This window comes from Anastrepha obliqua, chromosome 4 (assembly GCF_027943255.1).
Source record: "Anastrepha obliqua isolate idAnaObli1 chromosome 4, idAnaObli1_1.0, whole genome shotgun sequence".
NCBI lineage: Eukaryota > Metazoa > Arthropoda > Insecta > Diptera > Tephritidae > Anastrepha > Anastrepha obliqua.
The window spans coordinates 24,430,769-24,449,759 of NC_072895.1; the positions used below are offsets into that span (position 1 = coordinate 24,430,769).

Sequence of the window (18,991 nt, forward strand, 5' to 3'; positions counted from 1 at the left end):
TCTTGAAAGTGCAACGTTGGCGCTACACAAAACAGCAGAAAATCAAGCGACAAACCGGAAAGCAGACATGCAGATATCATTTGGGTCATCTGTATGTGGTTATGAGTGTAGTTGTGTATGTGGATTGAGTGACAGAAGTGCACTTTCACGTGTCGTAAGGTGGGAAATAAATGCATAAGTGCATGGAAAGTGCATTAAACTGCAGCTGTAAACATTAGAACGCTAGACAATAAAAGTCAATTTAATAGTTACGCATGGAAAGCTGTGAAGAGATGTTGTTAAAATGTGGTATTTTCTAATTTTTAAAAAATTAGAAATAAGGTAATACATAAGTAGGTGGTTTATTTTCTAACCTCTACGGAAATGTGTTGGCTCAATTCAGAGTTGTTCGTGTGTTGGGCTTTGTTGCAAATACCTCTGAAAATCGCCCTCAGATGATAGAAACTAGTAAGTAAACACACCACCGGCTGTCCATTTTAATTTAGAAAGAAACTCGTTTGAGCGTTTTAAGATTAAACAGCATCTCCCAAAAAGTGGAGATATGAAAGGATATTTAAAGATCTTAGAAAGCTTTCGACATACTTCCGCTTTTTATAGGGCCATCTCCCAAACCCATTCTCTTCGGGAACTTTCAAGTTCTTATAACATACGACCTGCAAAAAAGAATTCTATTACCTTCAAAATGATAATTCACCTTCAAATCTGGATCTCAGATATAGTACACTGATGGGTTTTAGATGTCGGTGGAACAGGGGCGCGAATCAATGGGACTAAATTGAAAAAATTCCAATGGGTTTTTACCCAACAATCTAGCAGACAGAAATACTTGCCATTGAGATATGCGTGAGGGAATGTCTCCATAGAAAAATTAAGGGGAACCCACATTTACATACTTTCAGATAGTCAGACGGCTTCAAAAACGCTTCTGTAAACTGTAATCACCTTAAAAATTGTATATTAATTTATTTATTTAGGGAACTTTAACACAGTTATGTTAGGTTGGGTTCCTGGATGCGAGCGACATAACGGCTAAATAGCCGAGCATCTAGCTACAAAGGGGCAAGCACGCCTCTAATTGATCCTAAGCCTTTCTGTGGACTAATAAGGGTCGCATTAACGAACTTCTCAGGGAGGAGAAGAATGAGATGAGAAGAAATTCGTTGAATACTCGCGAAACTCTATCGATCAGCGACAAGCGAAACAATTCCTATCGCCGGACAGAAGAACTTCTGATAAGCTACTTTCACTCAGCAGAGTAGACTTAAGACAAATTTCAAATCTCATATCGCCTAATCAGCACGGCTTTGTTAAGAGTAGATCTACTGTTACGAATTTAGGGTTATTTACAAATTATGTCTTAAACCAATTTGAAACAGGCCAACAATGCGATGTCATATTCACCGATTTTTCGAAAGCGTTTGGTCGAGTCAGCCATAGTATCCTACTTAAAAAGCTGGGTTCATTTGGTCTTCATCCTAGCTTACTCAAGTGCTTGCATCTTATCTAACAGATAGAACTCAATTCGTTCGTATAAATAACATAAAATCTGATGCCATCAAAGTTACCTCAGGCGTACCTCAAGGTAGCCATCTTGGGTCACTATTGTTCTTAATGTTTGTTAATGACATTCCAGACGTTTTCGAGACGTCACGTTGTCTGATGTATGCAGATGACCTGAAAATTTACAGTCGGGTAGAGAACGTAACTGACTGCATAAGACTTCAGGAAGACTTAGCCAGATTGGAAGCTTGGTGTGATGATAACTCCTTACCTCTTAATGCTGGTAAATGCCAGCACATGTCATTCAGTAGACGAAAAGTTACGATAGATTTCGATTACAAGTTGGGCACTACTACCCTCACAAAAATTTACGAAAAGAAAGACTAGAGGGTCATATTTACATCGAAAATGTCGTTTTCCAAACATATAAACTTTAAGTCTAGAGCTATGCTTGGATTTGTAATAAGGAATTCAAGGGAGTTCCAGGATATCTCTACGCTGAAAAATTTGTATTTTTCTCTTGTGAGATCAAACCTCGAATATTGCAGCATCATTTGGGATCCATTCTATATGGGTTCATCCTTAAGAATTGAGAAGGTTCAAAAACGTTTCACTCGATTTGCTATTCATTCACTTCGTTGGCCTTGCAGTTTGCCTGCATATAAAAGTAGATGTCTTTTGTTAGCATTGCCAACTTTAGAAATGCGGAGAAAAACTTCATCGGTAATGTTTGTAAAAGACATAGTTACGAATCATATCAAATGTCACTTCTTGCTGGAGATAATACTCTTTAATTGTCCGACTCGTAACCTAAGACTCAGCAATATGTTCCATTTACCTTATCACAAGACCAATTTTAGTCGAAATGAACCGCTTGCACGTTGTATAAGACAGTCTAACCAATTTTGTAAAAATTTAGATATATTCTCTAACTCACGAGAGACTTTCAAATCAAGACTTAATCTGGAGATACACTTTTTGAATTGTGACTAATGTATCTCACAGTATTGTTTACCATATATTATATTTAAGCTTTAATATTAGTAATCTATTTAAGTTATACTTTAATTGATGAAATAAATAAATAAATATTCGGGATTTGACACTGAGTGCTATGAATTCATACTGAGCAAGATTTTTAATTTGATGTCTAGTACAGAGTACTTTTCAATACTCAGTATTTTTGAATTACAAAAACGAGAAAAGAACGCAATGTTTATATGGAAAGTTTTGATATTTTCATGGCTCATTATCGATAACAATTTGGTAAGGTGTCGTAATGGTCTTTTGAGTGAAAAGTTTGAATTCTGGCACAGTGCCGGTTCTATTTCATGAAAGATGCATTGAATTTCCTTATTTTCCTTTTAGTTCTGGAATTCTTCTTCAATGCAATTTCCCATACAAAAAAAAAAAAAAATACAAAAAAAAAACACAACGTTCAACAAATCGAATGGTCAATGTGCCAATATAGGCGAATTGACTACATTTTCTTATTCTACATTATGCGGCCATGTAATGTTCCATAACCAAACGTCAATGCGCACACATGACAGCTGTCAATTAGCAACGCTGCTCGGCCAACACAAAAAAATTGTGCTCAATACAAAATAGTCAATGGAGGAGTCAAAATGGGCGGTGCTAACTTCCCGTTGGGAGTTTGTAGGAAGACGTGATGACCATTGCCTAGGAGAGGCGCATAACAGAGCAAAGTGAAAAAACTACTTCCTTTACACCCGCTACAAAACGAAGCGTGAAGACAGTTTTAGATTTTTTCATCGGAAGGGCCAAAATTATGTGAAATCTCGCTCATTTACGTCGCAACGGGAGAGCGTAGGACGACACAACCAGGAATGAATTCAATCTAGCAGCGCTTGTAGCGCAATTATGATACACTACCCCAGTTACGATATTCGAATCATATGTCGCTATTTCAACGCCTCGATGGACACGGAAGAAAGCTTACATATGTCTTACAGCCTAAAGGTTCAACGTCTACGGTAAGAACTCAGCGGTTTCGTCCAATCCATGAAGAAGATCTGTCAGGCTGCGCAGTTATCTCAAGATTGAGAAACGAGAAACCAAATCAATATCGTGTTAGCGTTTTAAATGTGCGTAAATTTCGAGTTCACTACTTTATTGCAGCCAAGTTTCTGTTGTCTGCCTCAGAGGCTCGAACGTCAATAGGTGTGAAGCGTGGGCTGTTCAAGAAACCAACTTTGCGAAGGATTTTCGTGCCTTTTGTTTGCGATACTCGCTGACGACGAAAAAATTGGAAAAATTACCTATGAGTCTCACAAAGACTTTGGCCTGGTTATGAGAATTAAAATCCAGCAGCACTGCTGGGATAGATTTGCACGCACAAGCGCAGAAACGAGAAGGTCTCCCTTGCGTTGGAGATTTCAAGTGGCGAAGGTAACCGCTTGTTGTTTCTATTAAGTGAAGTAAAAAGTTCTGAACATTTTGCCCCAGATGCCTTTAGTAAGCCATTTCTCACGATCTATACATTGCATTCAGACATATTTACTATACGGCGGCTTTCATTTTCCAAGTTCTTTGACAGATTTGTGTTTAGTGAAGCCAGCTGCGCGTTATAGTTGCAAAAGGGAGGTAAACAATACAAAATTCCAGGCATTCTTCAGTACCGCTACGACTGACGATGAAAAATGGGACACTCCCGAGTACAATAATCTAAAACATCGTGTTCGAATCGCTGCGAGCTTATCCAAACAATCGCCAAGAACATTTCGCTGTGTGTTTTTGGTGGAATCGGCAGAGTCTATGAAACTGACAATTAGGACTTCTACTGTCAACAACTGTCCATATTAAAGCAAGCCCCAGAAGCGACCAGTATTGGTAAATAGGAAGAGTGCTGAGTTCCAGTAAGAGAACGCCAGACTGAACACATTTTTAGTGACGCGTCAGAAGCTCCGATAAGTTGGAGCATTTGCCTTTTCCTGATGTTACAAAACTGGTCTCAAAAGAGTCTTGTCAAAATTAGATGTTTTGAACGGGATTTCGTGTGCCGAATCAATGAAAATATTGCAGAAACCCCATGGCGAGTATGATTTATTAAAAACACGGGTCCACGAATGGTATAAGGCTTTTGCAGAGCGTTGAGAAGTTGTGAAAGATTTGCCCCGATCTGGTCGCCCATCAACGTCTTCAACGGATGAAAACAAAGTGATCGACAAAGTCAAGGAACGGTGCTGGAAAACCATCATTCAGCTTGCGACCTTAGCTTGTCTCACGATTCAATTCGCAACATTTTACACCATCAATTGGTCATGAGAGGCGTGGCTGCTCGACTCGTTCCAAGAAAGTTGAATTTCTTTCAAAGAATTCATCGGAAGAAGGTGGCTGAAGACATGCTTGAGCAAGTGAATTCGCACCCAACGGTAATTCAACGCATCATAACAGCTGATGAGACGTGGGTATATGAGTTTGGCATGCAAACCAGTCAACAAGCGGCTAAATGGCGCTATCCACATGAGCCGAAACCCAAAAAATCACGTCAAAGTCGGTCAAAAGTGAAACTCATGCTACTCGTTTTCTTTGATTATGATAGGGTTGTGCACTCGGAATTCGTTCCAAATGGTTCTACGGTAAATAAAGATTATTATTCGAAAGTTATGTGACGTTTGAGAGTAAATGTGCGTAGGAAACGGCCCAATTTGTGGGAAGAAAACTCATGGATCTTGCACCATGATAACGCACCGTCTCACAAGTCTCCTATTGTGAACACTTTTTTTTACCAAAAACTCGACAAATATCATCGAACAGCTACCGTATTCAACGGATTTAGCCCCCTGTGACTGTTTCGTTTTCTCAAAACTTAAATTGCCACTACGCGGACGCCGCTATGAGTCGATAGAGGCCATTGAGGAGAATTCACTGAAGGAGCTGAAGAAAATTTCTTCAAACGCGTTTAAAAGGTGCTTTGATGACTGGACTAACCGTTGGCATCTGTGCATTGCTTCGAATGGAGCCTATTTTGAGGGCGACAAAATAAATATTGATGATTATTGAACGATTCCCGTTACTTTTTTGACAGATTGTATTGGGTATGGGAATAAATTTCCACTGTTGATACTATTTTTGCGATCGCTCTAGTAATATACTGGTGATTTGAAAAGAAGAGATCCTTTTTTATCTGATGTCAAAAATATCATATCTACGTTCGTCCCGGAAAAACAGCATATGCGGGAAGTCAGGCTGCATTATTACCTTTTAAAGAAAAGTGCAGCTGAAACGTGTCGTATATTGACCAATATTTACGGTATTCACGCTCCATCAAACACAATTTGTAAAGAGTGGTTTCTGGTTTCGACGCTTCCAAAGTGGCTATTTCGACGTGAGCGATAAAGATCGCGAAGGGGCTCCAAAAAAAACTCAAAGATACTCAACTACAACAATTATTGGATGAAGACTCGGCATACGTCTTGATGATATGTCTAAAGCGTTGGATGTTGACAGATCAACTGTCGGTAAACGTTTGCACGCGATGGGAATGGTTTAGAAAGCAGGTAACTGGGTGCCACATGAATTGAGTGCGAGGGGAATATCGAGAGACATTTGGTATTTAGAGCGACTGAATTGCGAAATCTTGTCCCACCCGCCGTATTCCGCAGACATCGCACTTTCGGATTACCATCTGTTCCGATAAATGCAATGCTCTTATTGGAGAGCGGTTCACTTCTTACGAGAGCAACGCAAACTGGCTCAATGAATGGGTCGAGTCAAAAGAACTCGATTGTTTCGTCAGAGGAATTCGAATGCTGGCTGAAAGATAGAGTACAGTTGTAGCTTCCAATGGCACATACTTCACATAATAAGGGTTTTCCAAGGTGTTATTTAAATATATATATTTTACGGGAAAAGTTTCCGGACCGTGTTATCTCTCGAAGAGGTAGAGGTGATCACAATTGGCCACCGAGATCTTATGGCTTAACACCTTGTGACTTTTTTCTCTGGGGCCACGTGAAAGAGAAGGTCTACGCTAACAGCCAAGGATCGATTCAAGACCTCAAATATGGAATTCGTGAGGCTATCGAGGACATAGGGCAGCCACTTTGCAATTCGGTTATGGAAAATTTCATGAAAAGGATATTGTCCTGTAAGCGTGGTCGTGCCACTATTGACGGCATACCTTGCTCTTTATAATGAAATAAACATCCGATCATTTATATTAAAAAATAGCATTTTCAAAATACCATATCTTATTGGAAACGCCTTTATTTTATACTATTGATGTGAAAATTATGTAGTTGTGCGGCAAGGTCAATACCCAGTTCTATTAATAAATTGTGTACGCGTAAATAGAAAAACAAAAAGATTAATGTATTAAAATGCCTAAACACTTATGTTTGTATGTTTACTTGTCTCTGCAGGCAGGTATTTAGGTAAACGAATCACTGCTGGACAATGCGCAACACTCCTATTGCAACAAAGCTCTAAGATACCATATAAAAAAAAACGACTACAACTAATCGAAAGTCAGACTACTAAAAAGCGAGTTTACAACTCGACTTATGCTACCTGAGCAGAAATTTGATAGTAAAGAAGAAAAAAAAATTAATAAATTTATTTACTGGTAATGAGCAAATTTACGCTCTATTTCCTTAGACAAAATCTAACAAAACTAAGTGACCACATACAGACATAGTACATAAACATATACTAAGTACACACATAGATGCACATACATACTAGCCCATACTCGTACACGTATGACGTAACGATATTTCAATTTCTGCTTTCAATGCCTTTTCAACTGTTGATCTACTCCCCAATTGCATGTACGATACAGTATGTGTGTATGCGTGTGTGTGTGCAAACATCTGTGTATGTATGAATGTGTATGCTACGTCAAGAAAGATATAAGTTAGTAATTATTTACCAAAACAATTGAGCAATAATTTGGTTCCGCCGATGATCGCAATGCGGCGTATAAACCAATTTGAAGCTGGTTACGAACGACGGATAAAAGGTATGGGTAATTTCATACACACGCCAAACTTACAAAGCATACATGCATACATATGCACTTGTTTGTATGTATATATGAAAGTGTTTTATTGGGTTGATGAAGAATTTCAAGCTACTAAATGCTAAACTCAAAAAGAGGTAAGCTTTAATAGTATTTTAGGTAGATATAATATTTAACATTAGATTTACGGACTCAGTCGATTTGACTCATTAAAAATTCTATTACAATAAATGTAAGTATTTTTTAAATGCATTTGCTGAGTTTTAATTGCGTATTGAAATATTGGTAAATAGAGGTTACTTCCCTCTGCCGACTCCCTCATTTTGCATATTCGAAGGTGTTATACCAATTTTCACGACTATCAGCCAAGATTTAACAGTTAATTGCTTGATCAATGAAATTGAGGACTTTCATAAAGAAAGTTCTTATCGGAATTTTAAAGAAAGCTGATGCTTGAACATTCATTAACAATCCTGTCAATTTTTTATTTATCCGGTGTCAAAAGGTTACCAAAATCTTTCATCATTCCGTTTTATACATCGTGTGAACTGAACTATTATGGTGAAATAAAAACAAACAAAAAAAAAAAAACATATAAAAAAAATAAATAAATCAAAAACAAAAAAAAAACAAATAAAAAATACAAAAAAAAATTATTAAAAAAAATCAATTTTTTGCAACAAAGATTTGGTTCACTAAGGCAATTTCAATATTTATTTGGAGAAGCTTTTTAAATTGATATGCAATTACGTAGGATGGCTATCATGGGGAAAAATAAAAAAAAATTGTATTTTGCTAAAAACAAATAAAAAATACAGGAAAGACCAATCAGTTAATGAATCGGATGCAACTGATATGGAACGAAAGTGAAATAGAGGAGAAAGTCAATAGAGCTGCTGTTTCGTGTTGTAAAGAAGAGGATCGTCATTATAAAGGGTGGTTAAGTTGCAAGGGCCGGTGTTGATTTTGAATAAAATGCAATTTTTTTAGGAAATTATTGTCATTTCTCTTTATTATGATAATATTGGTATGGTCAATTACGTATGGAACAAAATATCGGCCAAATGGCCTCCTTCCGATGGTTCAAATTTTCGATGACACTGAGGCATAATTGAGGTTCTATGCCGTTAATGTGCCGAATTATCTCATCCTTTAGCTCTTGAATTGTTGCTGGATTATCGACGTACACCTTTTCTATCAAATAACCTCAAAGAAAGAAGTCCAACGGTGTCGAATCACATGCACTTGGCGCCAATTGACATCGCCGCGACGTGAGATTATTCGGTCATCAAATTTTTCGCGCAAAAGAGCCATTGTTTCGTTAGCTGTGTGATAAGTGGCACCGTCCCGTTGAAACCACATATCGTCCACACCCATATCTTCCAATTCGGGCCATAAAAAGTTCGTTATCATCTCACGATAGAGAACACTATTTACAGTAACTGCCTGACCGCCCTCATTTTGAAAAAAATACGGCCCAATGATGCCGCCGGCCCATAAACCGCACCAAACAATCACTCTTTGTGGGCGCATTGGTTTTTCGGTAATCACTCTTGGATTATCTTTCGCCCAAATGCGGCAATTCTGCTTATTGACGAATCCACTGAGGTGAAAATGTGCCTCATCACTGAAGATGACTTTCTTCGAAAATTGGTCATTCACTGTTGCCATTTCCTGCTACCATTGACGACGCGTTGCTCGATTGTGTATCTTTCCATGGTTCAGATTGAGTTAGTCTGAAATTGACAAATGTCAGATGAAATGCAGAAAAAAACTTGACGTTTAGGTGTGGTTCACATTTAATATCGGCCCTTGAAATTTAATCACCCTTTATAAGTTAAGCAGAAATAACTGCCGGTCACCTACGTAAACGAACCTGCTCTCTGCTGTCCAACTAGCGAACATCATACACATACGACTCTAAAGTGTGAGTCGGCTGCTGTAAGAGCCAGTGCAGTTAACACTAAAGATCGTTTGCAGTTGCTATGCAAGTGGGAGTCGACTGCTGGGAGAGCGAACAGAGCAGTTAACAGTAAAGAGCAATTAAGAGTGAAATTCACCTTCATTCGATTAGAATTGGTTAATGTGAGTTCTTTTCAAATGGGCCAGCTTGGAGATGACTACGAATGCTAGCTTTGCTAAGCTTACCAGATTATTGTAAATTCTTTTGTTAAGAAATAAATATTTTATAATTTATATGTGGCTCTAAGAAAAACATGAGCGAGGATTATTTGTGTTTCTGAATCCCATCTAATTAATTAGATGCTATTGGTGCATCTTCCAATGAAGAAATTTCCACCGAAAAAGCTGCTGATGGGAATTTATGGAAAACATTTAAATGAGGTAGAGATGCCTGTAGATTACCAGGTTATACCGCATTCAAAGAGGTCTCGGGTCCAACTGCCTATCCTAAAAGGCATGACAATGCTTGGTTCAGTGCTTTCAAAATGATTATTGACGAAGCCTTGGTGGCATATATAAAATCATGCATCGAACTTAAAGCTTGGATTCTATATAAAGAGACCACCCAAGTAAAGATTTGAAGACAGGATTTTATTTTCGAATTAGCTAAAGAGCTAAGAGAAGAGAGACCATGTCGAGCACACTTCAGTTCCACATTATTGCACAAATCTCAATAATAGGTATTTGAATTTCCCTTGCTCCAGGCCCTAGCAAAATTAAGCCGGCGTTCTTTGCGAAATTTATTCAAAGCTGACTTTTTTTTTTTAATTTTTTATGCTTCGGAATTTGATGCAATTCTAAGGATTTTGCGGATTTCCTTCGGTCTCAAAGCCAATGCAGTTCTGCATTTGTTGTTCTTCCAATAGGATACACCTTGTTTCAAGTAACGATCAACAACATTTGGACTTCGACTAATCTTTTTGGCCATTTGGCGATTCAATAGTCCCTCTGAGGTCAAGATATCGATTTTCGAGATCTGTGAAGCCTTTCTGCTTTCCCATTTTATAAGAATTAAGCCGTTTTCGACCAAACACAATGAATGCTTAAGGAGTCCAGGTGGTCTAGAATTTACAAAACATCAAGGGCTATCGTCCGTACTAGAATCATATTATAATTTCAATTATTTAGTATTTTTTTGATTAAAAAACTAAAAAAAAGCCGATTTTTAGAGTGTCAAATTCAGAACCGCGAAATTTCTTGAAATTTTTTTTTGTTTTTTATTCGGGACATAGCTACAGTTACACTGATTAATGGTGGTTTTTGGTTTTTGTGTTTCAGATAAATAGAAGAGCCGAAATGGGCAACAAGCTCCAAGTCCAATTTTTTGGGAGGGTCGGCTTTAAAATTTAAAGTAAAAAATTTTTTTAATTAAAATTTTTTTTTTTTAATTTAAAATTTTTTAAGTTTAAATTTTGTTTCTTTTGGATACCAAAACGAAAAAAATATTAAATTTTTTAAATTAAAAAAAATTTTAATTTTTTAAATAAAAAAACAAAATTTTAAATTTAAAAAGTATGTAAAAGAAAACAAATTTAAAAATTAAAAAAAAAATTTTTTTATTTTAAATTTTACAATTCTTTTTAACATTAATAATCTAATTTAAAAATTAAGAATTTTTTTTTTTTAATTTGAAAAATTAAAGTGTTTTTTTTTATTTAAAAAACTTTAAATTTTTTTATATTGCTATGTAAAAGAAGTTAAATAAAAAGCCTAAAAAATTTAAATATCGTTTCCATTTTTTAGTGCAAAAAAAATACCTGAAAATATCGTAAATTTTCGTGTTTTAGTCCACCGGGAATCACTTTCACAGCTTGAATGCGCAACTATTTAATGTAGGCAAACTGAGTGTCTCTATTCAGGTGAACCAATAAATCAATCGGCATTACAGCTGCTAAAGTTTTACTGCTGCAAATACCCTTAGATGGAATAATATTTTGATGTATATTTATTTTCGAGCAATGTGCAGACTTCACTTGAATTATCAGAAACGCTTGTGTTACTAGATCAAATACGGTTGGTTTAAAAACCATTCAACTAATCAAGTGAACCGGACTGTATAATTGGCTCTCACCGTCGCATGTGTCGAATATTAGAAATATCGCTGTTCAGCAGGTTGGACCTATATGCTAGACAAGGTATGGAGATCAACCCACATCTCCAGGCACTCAAAACTGAAAATATTTGATGCCAACGTGAAGTCGGTAGTTCTGTATGGATGTGACACATGGAACTTAACAACATGCATATCAAAATCATTGCAATCCTTCCTTAACCGTTGCCTACGAAAGATAATGCGGCTATTCTGGTCTGATATTATAAGCAATGATGATCTTTGGGCGGCTTCCTGGCAAACACCAGTTCACACAGAAATTATTCGCCGCAAGTGGAAATGGATCGGACATTGCGCAAACCAAGGGATGACATTGCAAGGTTAGCACTATACTGGAATCCCCAAGGAAGCCGTAGTTGAGGGAGACCAGCCAACACATATAGGCGATAAGTAGCGGACAAGGCGACAAAAGGCGGACAGAGCAGGCCGCTCCTGGAGCCAAATTAAACATCTAGCTCTAAACAAACGACCTTATAACTTGTTTATTGAGTCCCTATGCTTCATTCAGGAACTATGGGAACTATATGTATATATATCCTAAACGACAAATTTTTCATAATTTTCTTTTAACTGCATTAACACGTCGAAGCTCAAGCGGATTTGACGAAAATCTTCACCGGAGGCCAAGCTGGCTTTTTATTACAAGCCTGTATTGATTTTTGGGCTATGCCCGATGTGTTTGGTTGTTCGTTTTGGATTTTCCAACATTTGCGCGTCGTGGCTCCCCAGGAAGACTAATTATGTTAAAAGGCCTCATATTGCCTATCGAAAAACTTTCAAACTTTCAGCTCACCAGAAAATAGTTTTGATGCGTTAAGTGTTAAATATAAAAATTAACATTTTTGCGGCTTGCAAGGCACTAACTTTTTAATTTCACATCCATTAATGCCTATCTAATAGTTTATGTAAACATGCGTGTGCAAAAAGTATAAAGCAACTAAATAGATTTAAATGTGCGCCACTGTGTGGAGGAATGTAACGCGTTTTTCAATAGGTGTGCTTCAACTTTTTTTCGATAGGGAGGGCGAACGACGCAATATTTTTTATTTTTCGCTTGTCATTTGTAAACTTCATTAGTATACATTTCATCATGGAACGCTACACACTTGAGCAACGATTGCAAATCGTGCAAAGTTTTTATGAAAATAGTCGTGCAACTTTTTTACGAAAATTTATAAATTTTCCAAAAAATCATCTTCAGTGATGAAGCTCACTTTTGGCTCAACAAGCAAAATATGCGTTACTGGGCAGAAAGCAATCCACACGTGATTCATGAGGCACCGTTGCATCCCGAAAAAATCACTGTTTGGTGCGGTATTACATGCCGGCGGCGTAATTGGCCCATATTTTTTCGTTGACGAGAACGATCGCCACGTTACTGTGAATGGAAATCGATACCGCGACATGATTAACGATTATTTTTGGCCGCAATTGAATGGTATGGACTTAGACGACATGTGGTTTCAACAGGACGGGGCCACAAGCCACACAGCACACGCTACAATTGATTTGTTGAGGAGTAAGTTCGATGAGCGCATTATTTCCAGAAATGGACCGGTCGAATGGCCGCCGCGCTCGTGTGATTTGACGCCTCTAGACTATTTTCTTTGGGGTTATGTGAAGTCATTGGTCTACAGTAAGAAGCCGGTGACGATTTGTGAGCTCAGAGCCAATATTGAACGCGAAATTGCTGGAATTTCGACCGATTTATGCAAAAGAGTGGTCGAAAATTGGGTTCAACGATTGGACTTCGTAAAACGTGCACGCGGTGGTCATGCAAAAGAAATCGAATTTCATACTGAAATGTATATGTTCAAACTCGATAATAAAAAAAAAATTAGTTAAAAAAGTCAAACCGTTTGTGTTTTATTAAAAAAAAAAGTTGAGGCGCTCTTACTGAAAAACGCTTTACATCCAAAAACTTCGTATACTTGACTACATACATATATGTATATCTTTATATATATATATATTATTAGGCCGGGTCGATTTGTAGGGAGGCAAAAAAATCGCCCATTGCTCTGTGAAAATCATATTCTAGGGATCAAAATAAGAAACTTTGCCGAAGGAACCATACCTCTAAAACGAATTCTGATGTCCCCAAATTCGGGTCGAACTATTTAGTTTCTTTTCTCATGTAAAGGCCAAAAATGGTGATATTTTGAAATGATTGTATGGGGAACCCCCCAGGGGAGTTCCAGGGGGTATGCCACTGGCATGGGTGGATCGGCCGTCCAAAGTTAGTGGCGGTCGGTCATACATTTGGACTCGATTGGAGCACTCTAAATGGGTCTAAGTGGGATTTTTCGTTCGACCCAAATTGGGGGACATCAGAATTCGTTTTAGAGGTATGGTTCCTTCGGCAAAGTTTCTTATTTTGACCCCTAGAATACGATTTTCACAGAGCAATGAGCGATTTTTAAATCGACCCGCCCCAATATATATATACACTGGTGCGTGTGTACCCATTAGAGCAGCATTTACCAGTTACCAAACTAATCGCTGTTACGACTAAGTATTTTGTTTGTTTACCAGAGCTTCAGCGTAGCTTACAGTTTTTGTTTACTTTTGTTTTGTTATTCTTTATGTTTTATATTCTTCAAAAACATCAACTTCCTTTATAAGGGAAATCTAATTAAACGGTGAGTATTGGCCAAAACCGGTTAGAAACCTTTAGCTGGTAAGTATAACAAATTCAGAGGCTCTGTTCTGAAAGATACTCTACCGTGAAAGCGAATAGGCGCACTGCTCGCACATTACTGCCCTGCGATGGATTGGACTTCTAATTAAATGGAGGGGTTTTCAATAAGGGCATAACAGTTAAACTTCAGAAGTCTCGACACTTAAAACAAGCAACTCACCTTTCACAAAAGCAGCTGAATCGGACAAACATTTCTATTGACAGCCAAGCGGCTATTAAAGCAATTATGTCTTCTTGGACTACCTCGGAGTGGGTGCAACAATGCCGATCGCAAAATGGATGAACTCTGCGCAGATGACATTGCAGCTGTAAGAATCACTGACGAAACACTGACGAAGCCAAAAGGAAGGTAAATCAGGTGATGATCCGAATTCAGACATGGCTAGAGGACCATGGATTAAAGCTGGCCACAGAGAAAACTGAGCTAATCCTTCTAACCAACAGACGTATTCTATTAGAAGTAGATATACAAGTACTCGATGACACTTACGATTCTAGAAAAGACTGCAAAATATTTGTTGGAGTACTGACGGGACACTGTCTCATCCCACATCACATCACACAGCCAAAGTGGGATTAGTCCAGAGCTAATCGTGTAACATATGCTAACGAAGCGAAAACTAGGGCTACTTTGGAAGACTTATTTTTTTACTGTCCTGCTCTTTGTAGGACTCGACAAATGTGCCTAGGATTAACATATTTTTCATCTTTGAAGGGAATTGCTGACAAAAGGCTGAACGGCTTGTTAAAACTGGGGAAGACGTGCATTAAAAATTACATAAAATACTAATTCGACTCCAAATACACAGCACTGGTAACGCAATGTGCCCTAGAGGTCTAATTGAGATCTTTTTACAGATCAGGTAGTGCTGCCAACCTCACCTAACCTTCACTTTTTGAAGTCATTCGATCTTGGAAATGTTTAAGCCAAGATCTTTATGCGAAATTAGTCAGTTTTGTTTGCCCTTAGGAAGGTTGCTTAAGTCTTTTGTAGCTATACCCTTTCAATGAACACGGACGATAGATTACAAGTTTTGGTTATCCGAAGTAAAATTGGGGGTGGAACTTCGGCTGCCATTGAGCGCGCACATTGAATGTGTTGATTTTTTCTTATATCACCAACACTCTCTGAGTTTTATCGTAAGCAAAACGCTGTCACGTCTTCCTTACTCCATACCATGCAGCTAAAATGGGTTTGGGCCAGAACGACGCGAGTAACTTATGCGAAGAAGAAAGGGTTACGTTGGAGCATCTACTTTGCCACTGCCCTGCTCTAAGCAGAACTCGTTACAACTGACTGGGCTCGTAAGCCTTTTCATCTGGAAAAAATTGCTGACAAACAATGAAATACTCCTAAAACAGGGCACACAGGCGTGGTTTACTGATAGCCAGGTATTGATGACAGAATCTGCTACAGGAGGCTTTACTCGATCGGCAACAACGATGCGACTGCCACTAATTACCGCCTTTAAAAGCTATAAATGCCGAGCCAGAGCGTACTAGATACCATCTGTCCAACTTTGAACTAGTTCCGAACCAGTCCCAATAGTTGAGGTCGAATAGTTGAGGTTAATAAATGACACTCTCTAGAAAATCTATATATATAAAAATGAATTGCTGTTCGTTAGTCTCGCTAAAACTCGAGAACGGCTGAACGGATTTATCTTATCTTGGTCTTGAATTATTCGTGGAGGTCTAGGGAAGGTTTAAAAGGTGAGAAAAATTCGAATAATTGCCGGGAAAATGGTCAAAACGTGGACCCGGGTAACCTTCGGATGTGTATATACAATATGGGTATCAAATGGAAGCTGTTGGTGAATGCTTTAGTTCAGAGTATTTTTCATGCCGCTCCGTGACTAGGGTCCCGAGATAGAGACCAACACGTGGACCCTAGAATGTGTTTGTACAATATGGATATCAATTGGAAGCTGTTGGTGAATGCTTTAGTACAGAGTATTTCTCATGCCGCTCCGTGACTGGGGTCTCGAGATATAGGTCAAAATGTGGGCCCGGGTAACCTTCGGATGTGTATATACAATATGGGTATCAAATGGAAGCTGTTGGGGAATGCTTTAGTTCAGAGTATTTTTCATGCGGCTCCGTGACTAGGGTCCCGAGATAGAGACCAACACGTGGACCCTAGAATGTGTTTGTACAATATGGATATCAATTGGAAGCTGTTGGTGAATGCTTTAGTACAGAGTATTTCTCATGCCGCTCCGTGACTGGGGTCTCGAGATATAGGTCAAAATGTGGGCCCGGGTAACCTTCGGATGTGTATATACAATATGGGTATCAAATGGAAGCTGTTGGTGAATGCTTTAGTTCAGAGTATTTTTCATGCGGCTCCGTGACTAGGGTCCCGAGATAGAGACCAACACGTGGACCCTAGAATGTGTTTGTACAATATGGGTATCAAATGGAAGCTGTTGGTGAATGCTTTAGTTCAGAGTATTTTTCATGCCGCTCCGTGACTAGGGTCCCGGGATAGAGACCAACACGTGGACCCTAGAATGTGTTTGTACAATATGGATATCAATTGAAAGCTGTTGGTGAATGCTTTAGTACAGAGTATTTCTCATGCCGCTGCGTGACTGGGGTCTCGAGATATAGGTCAAAACGTGGGCCCGGGTAACCTTTGGTTGTGGATGTGCAATATGGGCATCAAATGAAAGCTGTCGATAAGTGCTTTAATGTGGGGTAATTTTCATACCTATTGATGACTAGGGTCTCGAAATATATGCCAAAACGTGGACCCACCATGTCTTTGCCCAGCGAAGCGGGCCGGGTTTGCTAGTCTATATATATAAAAGGAAGTTACATTTCCTTGGTAATCTTATAACTCAAGAACCGCCGAACCGATTGACACAAACATTTTAGAGTTCTTTTCTATCTTTGAGGAGGTGGTTTGTGTGAAGTTTGATTGAAATTGGTGCAGCCGTTCCTGAGTTATGACATTTTATGTGAGTAATGGTTTCCTCTCATACGAAATGCCTGTATGGGAAAAACAACAACAAATACACAGCCGCTTATGAGCGTTTCTGTTGTACTGTTGTGGTTGTAAGTGTATTATGTTAATATTAATTTTGGACGAAAATATAATAAAAACTGGAGCATTCAAGGAACTGGAAAAACATTTTTAACTTTATTTATTTTAGCATAATTTATTTAGCGTAAAAAATTGAAATGGAAATTAAAGAATCAAAGTTTAATTACAAGTTTTTATCGGCTCTTTCACCTTACCTGTATATAGGTGGCCACCACAATCAAATTTTAAAAAAGTACAGAAAAAGCTATTGTGACATCTTTAGAAAGTATGTTGAAAAAAATCAACTAATTCAACTGTTTAAACATTTTACGAGTTCTATAAAGAAAACTTAATATGAAAAATTTCTTGCGATATAAAAAAAAACATTTTATGTATGGTGGTGCGAAGCCCACTGGGAAATGCTAGTTTCTGTATAAAATTTACTAGAATGTAAGAGGTACGTGAACTAGTCATGGCTCATAGTTCCAACGAAGCTCACCAGCTCTATAGTAGTGAACTTCTCTACAGGGTCACTGCGCAATTAACTTACGTGCTAAAAACGTATTGAAACAACAACGTAGATACCTACTATTCCATACATACATACATGTAGGCCTATATAAGTATATATGTAATATAAATATGTATATCCGCATGTATGTGTGTATGTATGTATGTGTGCCTCTACTATCGAATATTTGGTATTTCATTGCGTTATGACATCAGACCCATTGAAATGGGTCTGGTTTGTTTACCATTTGAAAGCCATATTTTTGAATATTTTTTGGTTTTCGATATTTTATTTTACAATATGCCATTATACATATATAAATAAATGAAAGGCAAATTGAATTCTCTTTAGCGTTTGCACATTTGTTTAGATTACAACAAGTATTCAAAAAATATTTCTTAGCGCAGCAAAATTATAGAAAAACAGAGCGAAGTTAAAAATTAGCGCTCAAATTTGAATTAAATGAAAATTTGTTTATTTCAAATATATGTGTGTATGAGTGTACGTATGTATGAGTGTATGTATGTATGCATGTGGGTAAGTAGTATTTTTTCATTATTATTTTTTTTTTATACCTATTTTCGTTCTTCTGCGATTTGTTATAACTTTGATTAAATTAAACCAAATTTCATGAAAAAAAGCATTCCAGAATTAATAAAAAAATACAAAGAACCTTTTTAGCAGGCTGAATGCTGTGGTATTCACCCGCTGAGTAGTTGTAAAAACAAACAAGTTTTGCCAATTGCGCCAAAATCGTATCTCTTCAAAGGCGATGTCAATTGTCTGCTATTATTTTTGCTGATGCGTCGTTGCACAGCTTCATGCATTTGTTGGCAAAATCTATAAGAAGTGCTCCTAGGATATTGAAATGTGGGAAATTTGGGAAAGATAGAACAAAATCCAAGAAAAGTTCTATCTCTCTCACTATCTAGGGGATAGGGGGTCAAATATTTTGCTTTAAACTACTCGTACATCGACTGCGTTTTGCAATTCAATGGTCGAAAAATTTACTTTGTGCCAAGGGTGATAGACTACTCTGTCACTGTGCATTGTTGTGGTGCAAAGTCCATATTTTTTGGTCAAAAACAAAATAGGCCTCACAAACATTGTCACTCTCTCTCTCTTCGGGCAACAGCCAACGCCATAAGTATGTGTATTGTTTGTACATACATACATACATAGTTGAATTGCGA

General features: G+C 37.8%; 1 protein-coding gene across 6 annotated transcripts in view; it reads right to left on the reverse strand.

The window, feature by feature from the left end:
• The window catches only part of LOC129246415 (lysophospholipid acyltransferase 6), an 89,284-nt gene that overhangs the window by 57,059 nt on the left and 13,234 nt on the right, over positions 1–18,991 (reverse strand). The gene's annotated exons all lie outside the window — the stretch shown is intronic.